Source organism: Heterocephalus glaber, unplaced genomic scaffold, assembly GCF_053883595.1.
Source record: "Heterocephalus glaber isolate CG9 unplaced genomic scaffold, H.glaber_assembly_v1.0 deba00001504, whole genome shotgun sequence".
NCBI lineage: Eukaryota > Metazoa > Chordata > Mammalia > Rodentia > Bathyergidae > Heterocephalus > Heterocephalus glaber.
Window position 1 is genome coordinate 61,268,096 of NW_028258324.1, and position 15,609 is coordinate 61,283,704.

Consider the following 15,609-nt stretch of genomic DNA (forward strand, 5'->3'; position numbering starts at 1 on the left):
CATCCAGGTACCCTGAAAGAGAGGACCCTGCACGTCTGAAAGGGAGGAAGAGTGGAAAAGGTCTAGGTTGTCATCCTCTGGAAGGCTTCTCCTTAGCATACTGAAGATCAGTCCATGGTCTTTACAGGGTGTGTGTTCATGGCAGGATCTCTGCTGTTTGTCTGATGGCCATTCTTTTGTGGGTAATCTATACTTAATTAGCTTTTATCATTTTTTTCTTTGCAGATGTGGATTTATGTCTATTTACCCTACTTCACTCTTAGAGTGTTTGTTCAATATAAGGCCATGCATCTTTGCTGATCTCTGAAAACATCTCAGTCATTTTCTCTGTGAACATTGCCTCTGTTCCAGTCTCAGAATTCTTTACTCCTGGAACTCTTCTTGGCATAATGGATCCATCTCTCTTAATTTCCCTTTCATATTTCATCTCTTTCTATCTCTGCATCTTAGTTACTTTCCTTGTTGCCAAGACAAAATACCCAACACCCACAAATTAAAGGAGAGGTTTATTTTTGCTCCTGGTTTTCGGTCTGTAGTTGGCCAGCTCCAAGGCAGGAAGGGCATGGTGAGAAGGTCTGCCAGAGGAGGGCTGCTCGAATCATGGTAGCCAGGAAGCAGAGAGTTAAGGGAGGAGCCCGAGGGAGATACACCCTTTGAGGTCATGCCCTCAGCAACCTGCTTCATCTAACCAGGCCCCACCTCTTTGTAGCATATTTAGCTATAAACTCATCGTCAGATTAACCCACTGATGAGTACAGTGTCCCATGATCCACTCACCTTCCCAAAGCCCTGTTTCTGAATGCACAAGATGTTTGGTGGTCATTCTAGATCTAAATTATAACATTCCACTCCTGACCCCGAAAAGACTCATGTGCACCTCTTTATGCAAGATGCATTTAGCTCATCTCTAGGAGTCACTGAAGTGTTAACCGCTTCAGCGTTGCTGAGAAGTCCAGGTCTAAAGTTTCTGCCAAGAGTCAAGGCAAACCTTTAGCTATGATACTCTGCCAAAATCAAAAAGAAAGTTAAACACTTCCAATATACAATGGCACAGGATAAACATTCCTACTCCAAAAAGGAAAAATAGAGGATAGAAAGGAATTAGACCAAAGCAAGACCACAACCCCGCAGGGCAAATATTAACTCCTGTAGCTCCACGTCTGGCACCCAGTGTAGGTTGTGACAAGATGTGAGTCTCAAAGCCTTCAGTGGCTCTGCCCCATGGCACTGCCTGAAGCAGCCTTCGTGGCTTCTCTCTTGGGCTGACGCCACTCACTGTCTGTGGCTTTCCTCAGCAGACAAACTGTTCCTGGCATCTCCAACTTCCTGGGGTCTCCTCTGCCCTTTTGAGTTCACGCACAGCTTCATGCACTACCCTTTCAGGGGCACACTGCCTAGCCTCTCGGACCTTCCTCTGAAATCCACCTGGAAGCCTACACCACCCCATAACTCTTACATTTTGCATGCCTGAAAAACCAGTACCACATAGATGATGCCAAGGTCTGCCTCATTCACAACCAGTAGCCAGGCCTCCTTGGGTCATAGCTGCCGAGGCCTCTGAGTGCCTGGATGGCTGAGTACTGTGAACCGAATCCCTGGGAACCAATTTCCTAGGCAGCTGTCCTCGAGCAGGGCTCCCTGGGACTCTCTTCTTAAAGCAAAGCCTTTCACTTTTGGACCTTTGAGCCTGAGATACCTAAGGTCTTGCTGACTCCTGAGATGACATGCAAGATACTTGACTTCTTTTTAATGCTAATCTTTTCAGCAATCAAGCTCCCCTGGCCTCAATTTTACAGGTTCCAGCTTTATAGGTATTTCTTTTCTGACCAGCAGCAAAAATTTTCAAATTATTCAGCTCTACTTTTTGGTCTTGATTCTCTCTGTAGATATGGCTAAAAGAAGCCAGTGCTACCCATGCCACAGCATAAATGTTGGAATACCTTAAAATTTCCTCCACCAGATTAATTAGTCTGGTACTAAAATCTGTATTAGTTGATATTTGCTAGAGAAACAGAATGAATATAAAGAATATGTGTCCTTATACAAAGAGATTTATTAAGTAGGCATACAGGATTAGAAGTGAAAGAATCACAATGTTTGTCTGCAGGATCAAGGCACAAGAATAAAAATGGCTGTCTGAATGTTGCAGAGTCAGAGAATCCAGTAACAGTGAAAGGTTGAAGACCTGGAAGCTCACTGTAGAGTCTCCTGTGAGAATCTGTTTTGGAAGAATGGAGAGTTTGTGCTGGAAGGCTAAAGAAACTGGAGCCCCAAGTTCAGAGGCAATGATGGATACCAGAGCTCCTTCAAAAGGGGAACACTTCCTTTTTCTTTCCCTTTTTCATTCTACCCAGGCTACAAGCCTATTGATTGGTGCCACCCACCTCTTTCCCCCTCAATTTGCTGACCTACTCATCAATCATCCACACACACACCCAGACTCTACTAATCTGCTAGGTGTTTCTTACCCAGTCATGTTGACAGATCACAATTAACTGTCACACTCTGTGATTTCCTTGGCTCTATTAGCATATACACCAATTTCTCTTTCAATTATCTAGGGATTGTTCAACCTAACCATTAATTTTAAAGAATCAATTATTATTTTGTTCATATCTGTGATTTTCTCTTTGGCACCTGTTCTATCTTTCTGTTTATGCTTTCCAATATTCTGTTTTTGTCTCATTAGTATATTTCTTCTTTGATTTGTTTGAATACAGCTATTTTAAAGTCCCTAAAGACTTCTGTATCACTTTTAGCTTCTCACTTGTATTTGTTGGTTGAATCTGCTGATTAATGCTCATGGCCTTGGATTTCTTTGTGTGCTTTGTGATTTTGTGGGTGAAGAACTGTCTTCTATAGGGTCCTGCATGTTCTTTGATTATGGACATACATCTCTGGAGTGGTACTCATTACATCTACTGTCCCAAAAGGATAAGCAATCTCTAGACCAGTGTTTAGGTGAGTTTCTAGGCTCAGAGCATCCACATCATGCTGGCAATATGAAAATAGCTCTCCATATCCTTGGGCCACACAAACCTAAGGTTCAGATACCTGATGAGTGACTATTTCCATTTCAATCCAAGTTAAGTTGTCTAATCTTGTGCCTAATATCCAGATCAGAAAGTCATGTTTTCCAAATCTTACTTCTAAGACGGAGAGTCCTTTCCTGACTCTGGCTTTGTTCAAGGAATTCAGTTCTAATATCCCTGCTATCTGCATGCTATGGCCTTGACATTCCTCCCAGGTGAGAGCTAAAATTTCAGCCTCCCAGTACTGTAGGATTCCTTTCACAGGGAATTCCAGAGAAGCCAAAACTAGGGACAGAAATAGGTCAAGGGTGGTCAGGTGTGAGGGTTGAGGGAAGGGGTTGAATATAAAGGGCAGAGGGAGGTTTGGGAGTTAGTAGAATTGAGCCTCTACAGCCAACACTAGGTCTTGGTGTGGTTGTATACTGTGTGCAGGCCGGGGTTGCATGTCCGCCCATAGATGAAAGTGCAACCAAGAAGGAGTTTCCTGTTTCCTGTTTCTTGTTTCCTGTTTCCTGTTCCCAGCCTCTGTGATGGAAGGTGGCGCAAGGGAGGTGCCTGGCAGGCTGTCATCATCCCCTTCAGCCCTTGTCCCCCCAAAGGTTGAAGGCAGGGCCCAGCATCTGGGAGCTTTCTTACCAGTCGGTGGAGACCATTGGGTTGATGCAGGAGCTGCCAAGCCCCACCTAGCCATCCGAGGGGGTGGCACGGAAGAGGCAGATCCCACAGAAATGAGCCAGGAGGCAGGATTGTGGCTAGCAACTCTGAGTGGTTTGGAGAGGCGAGGATGGAGCTCCCTTACTCATCCACATTCAAATTCCCAAGTGTTTGCAAGGAGTCAGTATTAGCTGACACAATCTCAACCCAAAATACCAGTTCCTGTTTAAAAATATTCCATTAGAAAAGGCGATATTTGCTGCAGTTGAAATATACTTTTGTATTTATCTCATCATCGGTTACCAAAATCTCACACTCCTGTGTGTGATACTGAATATTCCATTCAGGCCACCAGACGAGTTCAGCAAAGGGTTTACTTGGCAAGTTGAGCTCTGCATATGGGCTCTGAGTGAACTGGTCTCCTGGTGTCTGCTGAGTGGTCTGGACTCACCTTCTGGATGGAGACAAGGAAGCCTGGTGCTCCTGAGATCAGTGAGAGGTGACATTGTCAGAGGAGCTGAGATGTAACAGGCCCTGAATGGCTCTTTGAGGTTCTGCCTAGATTCTCCCTGGTGATTGTGTGCATCATCTGCCTGGCTCCTGTGGACTCGCTGATTTGCTTCCAAAAGACCTGGCTGGAGGAATTCACAAAGAAGATCCTGGGGCAGTGTTTATCTTTGACTGGTAGCTCTGGAGGAATCAGGAACCCGAGGGTCTCTTCTTTCCCTGGAAGAAAGGGGCTGAGTGCTTGTGAATCCAAGGACTCTGTGAACATGTTAAAGACCTGAGTCTGGGATAGACTGGGTTCTAGAAAAGGCTAGGGCATGACAGGGTTGCCAAACCCACCTGCTGAGGCAGGGCCAGCTGAAGCTATCCCGAGTACACCCCTAGTCTGGGAGCCCCTGTGGGTGGAGTGAGGGGTGGAGAGGTTCCTAGGGCAGAAACCTCAGGCAAAATCCAGCATTATGCAAGAAGTCCTAAGGATGTGTCACATTCCATCCTTGTCAGCATGAAAGATTCTCAATAGGCATGTAAAAAAAAAATGAGGTCATATTTGTTTGTTTTTTGCAAACAATCCTGACATGCCAGGCATGACTGGAAGCAGCGTAGCTGGGGTGCGGTCGTTGAGTAAAAGAAGATGTCTGCCACTTTTAGAACATTGCTAAACTAGTCCATTCCTAAAAACAAGATACATAACTGTTGATGGACTCGATGGTTAATTACAGCTCTGCCTGCCAATCCACGAAGCTACTTGTGAGTAGCATATGGCACGCTTAATCATTGTTGAAGGTTTTCTAAGTGTGGTGTTGGCAGAGTGTAGAGGTTCTGCAGTGTTTTTTTCTGGGTGAAGAAATTTGTTCAGGCTGGGGATGGGCATTAGTGCAAAGCATCTAAGAGTTTTCAGTGTACTGTGATGGGCTAAAGGATGCTATTAAATTGCTGGGTCTTAGGATGGGAGCAGATCAAGGAGCAGAGAGAGAGAGAGAGAGAGAGAGAGAGAGAGAGAGTGATGCTTGGTGCTGCTCAGATGTCCGGGGCCTCCCAGGCCCTGAGCCTTGAGGCTGGGTCCCACCCTTGGCCTGTGCCCCAGCCACTGGAGCCATCACTTTTCCCAACAGCTTCAGGAAGGACTCTGCACCGCCCCCTTCTCTAGAAAGAGAGAAAACCCGAGAATACCACTAGCATCACATTTATGAATCAAACATTTATTTTTAAAGTTTCATATTGAGCAGAAGAATGTGCCACACTAGTAAAATAGTATTCTTAAATGTACAAGTTGCACAGTGAGAGGTTATTGGTGTCCCCACTGCTCAACTGATGGAATTTATTGAGTTTCTCAAAATAAGAATCAGTATAAAGATGATTTGTTGTTTTATGTGTCTATTGCTGCATAACAAATCACCCAACCCTTCGGGGATTAAAACAGCAGTAATCATTTAATAGCTCTCGTGGCTTCTCTAGGTCAGCAGGTCAGGAGTGGCTTGGCTGGGCAGTTCCAGCTTGGGGTCTGTCCTGAAGCTGCATTCAGATGCCATCCAGGGCAGCAGTTGCAAGAAGCCCTGTCTGACACTGGCAGACCCACTTCCAAGGTTGTCAGACTGGAAAATGTGTGTTGGAGTGGGCCTCATTTTCCCTCCAGCCATGGGAATGCTCGAGTGCTTTCCCAGCATGACAGCTAGCTTCTCCAGAAAAATCCAGAAGGCCCAGAAGGAATCCGCAGTACCTTTTATGACCCATCCTTGGAAGTCTCATGACAGCACTTCTGCCATAGTGTCTTTGTTACACAGACCAGCTCTGATTCAATGAGAGAAGAAACCACACGAGGCTGGGCTAGGATAACCGGGGCCATTTGGGGGCTGGCTACCCCAGTCAGTATGGAAAGCAGACGTTCCCCTGAGATAGACGAGTTCTACCTGAAATGCACCCAGTCAATACCAACATTTCCAGTAGTTCCACTGGGCCATGGGACTCATACTTTCCTGAAGCTGCAAGGACCACATCCTGAATTCATAAATCAGGGCTCTTTTCTACTTTTGACTAGATCTTTCTTTGCTTTCTGTGTTGCTGTTGTTTCACTGTATAACAATCTTTCTCACCCAAGTTTTGTCTAGGCTACAGGACTATGGTGACTGAATAGCAGGGATCAGCCAAGGCCCAGGATCTGGTTCTCATACTTAACTCACCCCCAGGTTGTTGCTTTGGCCTTAAAGTCTTGGTGTTGCTACGCAAGTGTGTCAATTATAAAGGAGACATTTCTCAGGAAAAGAAATGGCATCTTTGGCTAGCCAAGCTTCTTAGTTTCATCATTAGAAAGGATTATGCTAATTTAAACCAAGAAGAAACTTAGTGATATTGGATGCTTTACCACATCACTGGGAAAACTGGAGCACTGAGCATGGTAAATGGGCCGGAACAGAAAGGCGAGCAGCCTTCCATTCCCAGGCAAACCACTACCCAGGACATGGCCGGAGGGGATGCAGTTGTCATATCTGCTGGGAAACACAAAGTCTCGGCTGGCATCCCCACTGACCCATTGCCACCACTGCCCTGGGACACGGCCACTCATGACTGCTAGCTCTTGCTGCTCTTGCTACCACCTCTGGACACAGTGTCACAGCCACAGAATCTGCTGTGTCAGAGAGGTGTCCTGTTCCCCCTTCTGTTTTTCATCACTGGATCTTGGCTCAAGTGTGGGGCAGGCCGCAGACTGAATGGCTGAGTCTAAACCATGTGCTCGTTTCCTGTTGCAAGGGATACTGCAAATACATTATCTGGCCTTCTTGGCTTCCATCCTGGGAAGAGGACTCTTTTCTATAAAGACTCATAAGGTGGTGAATTCACAAACAGGAGAAGGATTCTAGGTGCTAGGTCATCAACCACCACCATAAAATTGACAGATGTCCACTTTGACAGGCCCCTGCCTGGAGAACAACATTTTGGATATTATTATTAAATCTGGAGTGCATGTGAGAAGTTGACCTGGGGCAACTGATCTAAACAATGTCTGCAAAAATGTCCAGTGAAAAACAGCAGTGTCAAAACAATAAGGAACACAACTCAAATAGAAAGACAATTAGTCCAATTATAAAAACGGGCCAAGGATCTAAGTAGATGTTTCTTCAAATAAGATCCAAATGGCCCGTAAACACATGAAAGATTCACAAGGTCATTAGCCTCCAGGGAAAAACAAATCAAAACCACAATGAGATACCATCTCACACTTGCTGGGGTGCTGGAATAAAATGAGAGATAAGGACAAAAGTTGGCAAGGCTGGGGAGAGATCGGAGCCCTTCTAACACCAGCAGGGGGAGGTGAAGTGGTACAACCATTTCAGAAAAAAGGCCATTCTCCAGAAGAGTAAACACAGACTTACTGTATCACTAGCAATGCTACTCCTAGATATACACCCAAGAGGAGTGAAAGTATTTGTAATTTTGGGCAAAAATTTGTACATGAATGTTTATAGAAGCATTATTGATAATAATCAAAAGGTGGAAGCCTCCCAGATTTCCATCAACATGGTATATCCATGGAGCAGAGTATGATCTGGTCAGAAGAATGCAGTACATGTCACAGCACAGGTAAGCCTTGAAGTGAAATAAGCCAGACACAAAAGGCTACATGTGGTATGATTCCATTTATGCAGAATATCCAGGATAAGCAACTCCATGGAAAAACAGTAAATTTATTGTTATCAGGGATGGGAGGGCTTGGAAGACTGAAGCTGATAGCTAAAATATATAGAGTTTCTTTCTGAGGCAATGAAATTATTCTAAAATTATGGGAATGGTTTCACACAACTGTGACCATACTAAAATCCATTGAACTGTATACCTCAAAAGGATGAAGTGTATAATATGTGAATTATATCTCAATGCTATTATTCCAGAAAACGAAAATACTCATTCATCATTGAAAAGTAAAGAGGAAAGTAAATTCTATTCAATGTTAACATTTTGGAACATGTCCTTTCATTTCTAGGCAACACTTTTTGAACATTATTTTAAATATTTCTGAAGATAATGCACATTGAATTTTATCCTGCTTTCTTGCTTAATGTAAATATTTCCCACATTTTTATTATCTTTGATAAATCTAATATATTTCACCATGTGGATATATTATAAGTTCCTTAAACATTTCTCACTGTTGAACACCCAAGATATCTCCATTTTTTTGGCTAGCATAACTATGCTTTGATGGACATCTTTGTTCTTGAAATTTATTTGAAATTTAAAATTGCTCCTTGGGATACATTCAGATGGTAGGATAATTGTGTTAAAGAGCTTTCATACTTTTAACACTCTTGATGCTTAGTGTCAACTTGCTTGGCAAAGGAAATTTTCTTTCTTAAAAGATTTCATTTAAGAGAAAAAAAATCTCGCGTTCCACTCCCTCAAAAGCCTTATGGCCTAAACTAGATTCTCTTCTCCTCAGGTCCCCTGCCTTCCCCTTCTCCCACCTTATTTGTGTTAGAAATGGATTTGCATGGCCATACACATTGTCAATACTGGAGGTTTATCTCACCTGGGTCCCTGAGTAGATTTTACTCTGATAACGTTCAAATCAGCATATCAGATTTTTTTCAAGCCATAAATGCATAGGACAAATAGCCCAGGAGAAGGGGCCTGGGTGACAATACTTAAAAGCTGAGAAGTAGCTGTGCAAGTAGTAACGGACTCAGCTGACCCGAGGAAACTGAATTCAAGATCAGTCCAGAGGGGCTGAGTGCGAAATAGCCCGACAGGGGATTCTGGGTGGTGCTCAGGAACAGGGTGCCCGTTCCTAGGAACGTGAGCACAAAGAAGACTGGTTACAAGCAGCTGTCCAAGATCACCCTGCCCACTCCATGCAGCCAGATGCCAGGGAAGGCTGCACTTTTATTCTCTGAAAAGGATAAACAGAGGGTGCTAGCTGGGGAACCCAGGTCCAGATGATGGCAACAGCACTGTATTGGAAACAGGAGGATTATGTGAAAGTTTAGATGGTAAATGAAACCTCCTACCTTCTTCCCCTGCTTGGCTTCCTGAACTTGGCTTCCAGGTATATGTGAACACATTTATCCCATTGTCCTTGCCGCTCTCTGAAGCAGTTCTGGAAGTCCTCCCTCGTGAGTGTCTTTAGTTGTGGTGTCCTGGCTGCCTCTGTGTCAGGAATCAGTTGAAAATGTTTACTTTCATGGTCATTTTGACTTTGAGGAAGAGCCGAGGGTCACACAGTGCCAGATCCAGGGAATGAGGTGGATGAGGACACAGTGTCATGATTTTATGAGCTTGCCTTTCCGTGGGATGGCACTAGATAGCAGCAGTGACTGTATTTTTGATCACACTTTATAAAGACACACAGGAAAGAGGACTCCAGAACTGCTTCAGAGAGTGGCAAGAGGATGGGATGAGTGTGCTCAGAGCTCACATGCATGGTGATGGGGGTATTATAACAGGGATCCATGGCAATGTATCTTTTATTGTAATAAAATTTTTTAATTTAAACATTCACTGTATATACCTTGTGTATGTTCCAGGCAGGAGATGAATGAATCTTGACCAGGGTCCAGACCAAGAGAAAACTCCCAAGGATATTAACATTGAGGTAGCCCTGTTGTGAAATGTCCTCGTCAGCCCACCTTATAGTGAAACCCACAACCAACACACCCAGGCACAACCATGGCCAGGGCATCAGCCTTTCTGTGCAGCAGCCTGAAATAGGATCTGACAGTGTGGAACAATCTTATCTCCTGTGCCAAAGCATGGAAGGTCTCACTGTGTCTGCGACTCACTCAGGGCTCTTTGTGAAGATTAATATTATATTGGTACCATGCACATACATTCTGAAGTTAATTTCTACATTTTTGTCCTATTCTTGTTGTCATATGTGAAAGAAAACTTCCCCCAAATACTTCCCAACTGATCATTGATATGTGTGTATGAACATTATTGCTCTTTGTATTTTTTTTTTATATTCCACTACTTCACCTGACTTTCTTATTCATTCTAAAAATTTTCAGATGGGTCCTGGGTTTTACGGGAAGACAATGACACCACCCTCAAATTATGATACTATGTCTCCTCTTCTTTTTGTATAGTTATACTTCTTTCTTCTAGTTTCTATGCCCTGTCCCAATTTCCAGAAGAAGGTTAATTAGTAGTGGTGACAGCAGTCATTCTTGCATGTCTCTGACTTCTGTTTCTAAGTGTTTCTAAATTGTTGCCATTATTCATGTTTGAGTTTGGTTTAAGAAAGATATTTCTCATCATATAAAGGGAGCACTCTTTTCCCTTTCCTCCCCACTGCCAGGGATCGATGTGAGCTTTATCCAGTGTCTTAGTACTTAATGCAGTAGGCTGTCATTTCCCCATGACTTGCGGTGTTCTGCTGTGTAAGAATCCCTTCAGTAACACAGTCTTTTGAATGGATGGATTGGACATAGTGGCAGAATCATGAGAGGACATGAGGCTTCTGGAGGTATTGCTCCAGCAGGCAGCAACCCTCCCCAGCTGTTTCTGTGTCCTCCCAGTGCCTGCAGGGAATAAGAGATGAGAGATCATTCTAATCTCTTGCCACACAAACATGGGCCATGGGGCAGCAACTCCAGCATCATCAAGGAGCAGATTAGAAATGCAGATACTTGCCTGGCAGGGGAGATACCATGATCACAAAGGTGGTTTTCCCAGGGCAAGGCTTATCCATTGCACTCCAGATGTGCTGACCCCTGCGCTTTCCCCAAATGTGGGAAACTCGACTGCATAATTTGTGGTAGTGGGGGACTGTGTTCGCGCTTTCTCCTAGCTTAATGGATGTCTTGGGCTGTTCGTCTTTCAGCCCCTTGTCCTGTTCAGCTTGGTACCTTAAGAAATTACTCCTTGGGGCTGGGGATTTAGCTCAGTGGTTTCGCCGCCTGCTGCGCAAGCTCAAGGACCCAAGTTCGATCCCTGGTACCAAAAAAAGAAATGACTCCTTGGAAGCTCAACTTCATGAGTATGTCAAACAAGGCAACTACGTGAAAGTAAAGAAAATTCTCCAGAAAGGAATTTATGTTGAGGCAGTTAATTCCCTGGGGCAGACAGCACTTTTTGTGGCCGCATTATTGGGGCTTAAAAAATTCACTGATATTCTGGTGGATTGTGGATCGGATCCAAATCAAAGTCCTAATGGCTCTCCTAACCGATCTCTTAAAGCTGGAGTCATTTCTACCCAAAATATCTACAGCTTTGGGTTTGGGAAGTTTTAACTCACAGGAGGAACACAGCTTGCCTGTCTAGGCTCTCTTCCAATAACTGGAGAAAAGGAAGTGATTCAAGCTGATGATGAGCCCACTTCCTCTTTCATCAGTGGGCCTCACATGGTCATGACCAACCTTGTGTGGAATGGGAGTAGAGTCACAGTGAAGTGCCTGAATCTCCCCACTCACCCTCACAGCAGCAGGCTGAGGCTGGCTGACTTACTGATTGCTGAGCGGGAGCACAGCAGCAAGCTGCGGCATCCCCACCTACTACAACTGATGGCTGTGTGCCTGTCCCAGGACCTGGAGAAGACCCGACTTGTGTATGAGAGCATCACCGTTGGCACACTATTCAGTGTCCTCCATGAACGACAGTCTGAGTCCCCTGTGCTGCACATGGAGGCGATGGTGCACTTACTCCTGCAGATCACTAATGCCCTGAGATACCTGCATTCCCAGGGGTTTGTCCACCGCATCCTCAGCTCTTATGCTGTCCACATCGTGTCTGCAGGGGAAGCAAGGCTGACCAACCTGGAGTACATGTTGGAAAGCCAGGGCAGTGGTGGACACAGGCACCTGCATTAAGTTCCCCTCCCTACTGAGCTGTACAACTGGGCTACGCCGGAAGTGATCTTTCAGAAGGCAGCCACGGTGAAGTAGGACATCTACAGCTTTTCCATGATCATACAAGAGATTTTAACAGACAGTGTACCCTGGAATGACTTACGGCTCAGTTATTAAAGAAGCCATCCTCTTTGGAAATTATTTAGATGCTGATGTCAGACTTCCAAAATCTTACTATGATGTTGTTAAGTCAGGCATCCAAGTCAAACAGAAAGACTGAACTATGAATCTTTATTCTGAAGAATGACCCAAAGGAGAACATTGGAGCACAGAGAACTCAGCCAGAGGAGAGCCCCAGGGTGCAGAGATGTGAACCCTATCCTGATGTCAGTGTCTATCTAGGACTGACTTCAGAACATCCAACGCCCGGTGCAGACTTGGAAATCAAAGCACTAAAGGAGTCAGGCAGTCAACCCCATTCACCAAGGGGTCACTCTTCTCCCACTGCAAAAGCAGCATTAGCTCCTCAGCCCCCAGATCCAAGTCTGATTGGCCCAGGTGCCTCAGAATCCAGATGCTCCTCCTCCTCCTGCTCCATTTGTGCAGAAACCAAGAGCCCCAGTGCTAGTCGGGACAGCTTCCACAGCTTCGAAATCAATGAGATCTACTCAGTCCGCTTGAATTGTAGGAGATGACCCAGAGGAAGAATGCCCAGGTGGTACTTCAGCTCGTGAGGGTGGTAAACCAAACCAGGCAGATGAACTACCATCCCTGGAAGAAGAGATGGCTAAGATGGAGGACAAGGCACACCTTTGTGATGAGGATGAGAGCTCCTCAGAAGCTGACACAGAGATCTTCTTTGGGGACGGGGACTGGCAAAATAGTTCACTTAGTTTACTCAGCCTGCCTGAGCCAACCAAAGAAGCCAAGGGCCAGGTGAGCAGCTGCTCCAAGACTGAGGAGTACATCAGTAAATGTGTGCTGAATCTAAAGATTTCCCAGACAATGGCTCACGAGATGACAGGTTTGGTGGGGAATATTGAGCAGAAATTAGATGAGGTTGAGTTAATACATATGAGGAGCACATATCTTTGTGGACTGCTTCAAGATTATTTCCAGATGTCTGTGACCTACCTCGAGCAGTGGGCCCTCCAACTTTAAATTACATTCATCCTGTCACGCAGGTGTCAGGGGGCCCCCAGCCAGATACTAATGGCAGTTGCCCAACCCTGCCAAGGTCCCCAAGAACAGTGGAAGAATTTCAAGGGGGACGTTTTGGCAAAAAGCCCAAGAGATGAAGTAGCTATGGCTGGAAACCTTTCACCCAAGTCTCTGAAGAAAGCAGTGAGGACCAGCCAAAAAGACATCATCAGCTGTCAACTCTTTGTGATCCTAGCAAACAGGACACAGGTGAACCATTTCAGGCCACTCAAGGAGCCAAGGACTGTTTGGAAGGGAAGAAGAACCAGGATAGTAGCCAGGGAAGGTCAAGGGAGACCGGTACCCAAGACAAAGTCGTGGAGCTAAAGAGTGGCCTCTTCCCTAGTTCAAGCTGGGCAGAGGGACCTTCTGGGTCATCTTGACCTTGCCGGGGCTCCACCAGGATCAATGTGGAATCTATGTCTTCTGTAATCTCTAACGTGAAGTCAGAAAACAAAGATGATGGAGAGATACACTTAAAATGGAAAACGGAGGTGAAAGAAACGGCTAAGAAGGGAGCTAGTGGAGAGCTCCCGGTCCTTCCTTGGCATCCTCAGAGCGGTTTGACTTTGAAGAGTGAGGCTGTATATGGGTCCAGGGCCTTGCTGTAGCCCTCTGCTAGGGGTCCTAAAAATATGGACTAGCAGCGAGGTGTGGAGTTTCACAGAGAGAAGGAAAAGACAGGAGGAAATGATGTCAAATTGGGGAAAATGGACAACTGTGCCCATGACAGTGAGAAACATGGCAGGCAGCCTGGGCCACAGAGCTTCACCAGTATCAGGCATCTTTCACCCAGGAAAAATGAGCAGCCAGAGCCTAGTGAAGCCTTTTAAGCAAGTTCTGACATGTCTGTGACCTTTGAGAAATCTTACATTGATCAGGCCACACCATCATCAAGTTCACCAGAATCTTCTGAGGACAGAACAGACAAATTTTTAACTCCAGACTATGAATATTTTTATTTCTCGGCTGCCCAAGAAAACTTACCTCTAGAGACCTCAAATCCCATAGAAGAGAACTTTGAAGGAATAGAAGGTGCATTTGCCAGCCGCAAAGCTATGGTGAGTGGTTCCAAATGAAAAAAATTCTTGGAAAGAACACTGGGATTTTTACCAGGTTGCAATCTTTGCAAAGTACTGAATGTGAACAGGAGACATTAAAGGAGCCACCAAAGGAAATGAAAGAAAAAGACATATCATTGACAGACATTCAAGATCTGTCTAGTATCTCCTATAAACCAGATGGCTCTTCTAAGGAAATCTCATGTGAAACACCCAAAGTAAGCCATGCACCTACTAGTGTCAGCACTCCGCTTGGCCCAGAATTAGTGGAAGCCATCTCACACCAGCAAATTGAGGCACTACCACCACCATCTCAGGAGCTACTTGAAGAAATCAAGCAACTGAAGCAGCAGCAGGCCTCATCCATGGTGTTGCCTGAGAACACAGCTCATCATCCTGGCATCACTGCAGATGATCCAAAGCATTTGGAAGATCAAGAAACTGACAGTAATAAAGAAGACAGCAGAGACCAGAGAAGTGCAGGATCTAGGAGAGGACACAGAAAGAGCTCACTCTATTCTGGATGAAGACTTGGAAAGATGGCTACAGCCACCTGAAGAGAAGAACATAGAGCTACAGGACCCCTGCAAAGTCTTTAAAAGGGACACAGAAACCAAGGATCAAGACTTTGGTGGAAAGAAGACCAAAAGGAAAGAGAGCATCAAGCCAGAGATAAGGAAATCAGAGAGCTTTTTAGGGACTTGTGATGAAGATGAACTAAAACCTTGTTTTTGGAAGCAACTGGGTTGGTCTGAACCATCAAGGATAATCGTGCTGGATCAGAGTGACTTGTCAGACTGACTGGAACTGGATCATAGATGGATTCTAGCCTGATTTTGAGCATCCTGGTTGTGAGCTCCTTTCTTCTCTCATCTGCTTCAGTTGCTATCAGGGCAGCAGTTCAAGTTCCATATCTCACACTTTGTTCAGCTCCTATAGTCGTCATGGGAATTTGACTCTGTCTATAGGCAGCATATTTAACCATTTGTTTCCAATCAGATTCCTGGAAAGTGCGAGGTAGTTGCAATTTCAAAAGTTTTTCACTGTGTTCAGAATGGCTTTTGGTTTTGTTGATGTAAATTTTTGAAAACTACTTCTGTTATATAATAAAATGTTTATTTTACTACCAAAAAGAAAAAAAAGAAATGCAGAGTCTACGTTGGGCATGTTGGCCTACACCTGTACTCCTACACCTGTACTTTGGGAGGCTGAGGCAGGAGGACTGCAAATTTGAGTCCAGTCTGGGCAACTTAATGACTTAGCAAGATCCTGTCTCAAAGTAAAAAATAAAGAGGGCTGGGGATTTAGCTCAGTGGCACTGTGCCTGCCTTGCAAGTGCTAGGTCCTGAGTTCGATCCCCGGTACCAAAAATCAATC

The 15,609-nt window shown here is 44.9% G+C and overlaps 1 non-coding gene and 1 pseudogene across 1 annotated transcript; both read left to right on the forward strand.

The window, feature by feature from the left end:
* Nucleotides 1-7,746: 7,746 nt before the first annotated feature.
* LOC101709185 (inactive serine/threonine-protein kinase TEX14-like) lies at nucleotides 7,747-15,136 on the forward strand (annotated as a pseudogene).
* On the forward strand, nucleotides 10,810-10,973 carry LOC147825382 (U1 spliceosomal RNA). Its single transcript, XR_015441174.1, has one exon. It is a non-coding gene; the product is annotated as a U1 spliceosomal RNA (small nuclear RNA).
* Nucleotides 15,137-15,609: the final 473 nt, after the last annotated feature.